Source organism: Martes martes, assembly GCF_963455335.1.
Source record: "Martes martes genome assembly, chromosome: 8".
Lineage (NCBI taxonomy): Eukaryota > Metazoa > Chordata > Mammalia > Carnivora > Mustelidae > Martes > Martes martes.
In genome coordinates, this window is record NC_137895.1 from 63,043,210 (window position 1) to 63,046,094 (window position 2,885).

Genomic DNA, 2,885 nt, shown 5'->3' on the forward strand with positions numbered 1-2,885 from the left:
AGTAAGAAACAAAAAATGATGTTTTTTATTTAAAAAAAAACCTTCTTTGATGAAAGGTTATTTGGAAATGGGGACAAGTGACAAATACTATTATTTTTGTTGCAAGTTTTGCAAAATTATTGGCATCTATATATACATAATTTTGATATTGATAAAAACAATTCATTAAAAACAACTAATCAAAACAATTCATTAAAAATTTTAAACAAAATATAAAAAAATAAAACCTATATGAATTAGTATACTTACTCAATGACCTAAACTATGTGTAAAGATGGGAATTGGTGCATATCAAAGAGAAGTTAAACCATGCTAAATTTCTTGAATTGTTTGGGAGGCTAATGGAAGCATACACATTTTAGAAAAGTACAATTCACATATGTATTGAAATTTAATTGGAGGGGGAGACAAACCATGAGAGACTGTGGACTCTGAGAAACAAACAGAGGGTTTTGGAGGGGAGGGGGGTAGGGGGATGGGTGAGCCTGGTGGTGGGTATTAAGGAGGGCATGTGTTGCACGGAGCACTGGGTATGGTGCATAAACAATGAATTTTGGAACACACACACACACACACAAATTAAATTAAATTTAATTTAAAAAAAGAAATTTAAGGATAATCAACAAACTTATAGAATTAGAATGTTGAGCTTTGCTTCGAGACTTATGTCAGATAAGAGCGATGAGAGACTGTCTCACTACACAATATCTTCTCCAGAACACCTCCAGCTTCCAAAAAGAAAACATACTTTTTTCCAACATAGCATGGGTCTCCACAGAAGTAGGGGAGGTCTATAAGAATGGCAAAACTTTATGACCTCACTCCCACTCCCACCCTTTACCTAGGTTACTCTAAGGATGAAGACAAGAGCAATACTAATATTGGAATGCTATACCTTAGTCCAAAAGCAACAGAAAGAAACTAAATATGAGTCTCCTTCATTGAGCCAAAATTCTAGATGAAGGTTCCAAGTCAGTGGTGTCCCTGGGTGTCAGCTGAAGAAGGAGATCCTACCTGGAGAAAAAATGTATCTTAATTTAGTTTCATGATTAAGATAAAATAATTAGGTACACAAACAATGGGAAAGCAGATCTCTTTGAGTGAGAGTCAGAAGAAATAAACAGAATCAGACCACTGAGAATAACAGATACTGGAAATTTCAGTCACAGAATATAGAACAGTTATTTATAAAGATTTAAAAGGTAAGGGAGTTTCTACTTAAAACAGAGCATTTAACTCTTGATACATGAAACAACCTTGTTGATTCTCTGGAGAATTATGCAGAGTGAGACTAGTAATAGGGAGACTAGTAATAATCCCTGAGATTAAGGAATTTATGGTTGGGGGGTGAGGGTCAGGTGGGATAGCAAGTAGTTTTAAAATAAGGTGTTATAAGTCTAAATTCAGAGCTTGACAAGGTGCTATTGGAGCATATAGAGAGGACATCTAGCTCAGTCTTAAGGGCATTTGATAAGGCTTCTTAGGGAGGAAGGTGATGGCTAGTTGCAATCAAAGGTCAGTGAAGATTTAGCTAGGGAAATCAGTTGGAGGAAGAGCATTATAAAAAAAGTTATGTGCAAATGCTCAGAAAAGAAAGAACATGCCAAATCTTGGATGCTGCCAGTATGGTTCAATATAGATAGAGCACAGAGTGAGTGAGATCATGTGAAAATAAGAAGCTACAGGAGTAAACAAGACTAGATTTCCAATGGGCTTAAAGTACTATTTCCTCTTTCTAGAAATGTATTGTTTGGTTGTCTAAGCTGGTAATAGGAATTAGAATCACTATTGAACTCCCTACTATTTACTTTATTAAAACACAGTAATTACTAGGATATCAGTAAATATCTGTAATCACATGGTAGGTTTTCCTATTTATATGGAATGGTTATTTACAGAGTTTAAAGCATTAAAGGGGGAGTTGTAATTATCAGTTTTAGAGTGAGCCATTTAGAGAAATTGTACCTTCTTAATATTATAGTAAAACACTAAGGGAAAATATTATATGAAATAGTAAAGGTAATATAATTAGCAAAATAATGAAAATGGTGAATACTGTAATGTGAATATAGTAAAAAAAACTTTTTAAAAAATTTAGTCATTTCTCAAAACAAATGAAACGTATTAGCAGTAAAAATAAGATTGGGAATATTTATTTATTTATTTATTTACTTATTTTTAAATTATTTTTATTAATATATAATGTATTATTTGCCAGGATTGGGAATATTTAATGCCACCTTCACACGTACTATTTACTAGACACTTTGGAGGAACGTTCATTTATTTTGACAAAATGGCGAGCAATTCTCTATAGCACTGGAAATTTTCGCTGAGGTCAAAACTGTAAATGGAAATAACTTCTCAGAACAATTCAGTAGTATTGCTTTACTTTGCTTTAATATGCCATGACGAATGTGCTTCTAAAATATAAAATCTTGGATTGCTAGGCGAAAGGTAAGAAAGGATGATACTGCCTCCGACATAAGAGTTTAAAAGCTAAGTCTATGTCAAGTTTCTCCTAAGAATGAATAGTGAAAACCGGGGCGGTTCACTTATTCTGAGAATGCTCTGTCCTGTGAGAACTCTGGTCTGTGTTTAGAGAATTTGCTGAGCTCCTCTTGGCGACCCATCCTATTTACTTTCTCTTCTTTCATTTTGTTTTGGGTCTTCTCCTTATCAAACTATGTGGAAAAACCATATCCAGGCGACTGGCAGTAAAAGAAAACTCTGGAATCAGAGAGACGTCTTTGGACTTCGGAATCGTGGTCCGAAGCGCAAACTCAAGGACACTAAGTATGAGCTGCCGGGCACCCGTAGCTCAGTCTGGGGCTCGGCTCCGGCACCGGAAGTGGCGGCCCAGCGTCACTTCCGCTCCCGGAGTA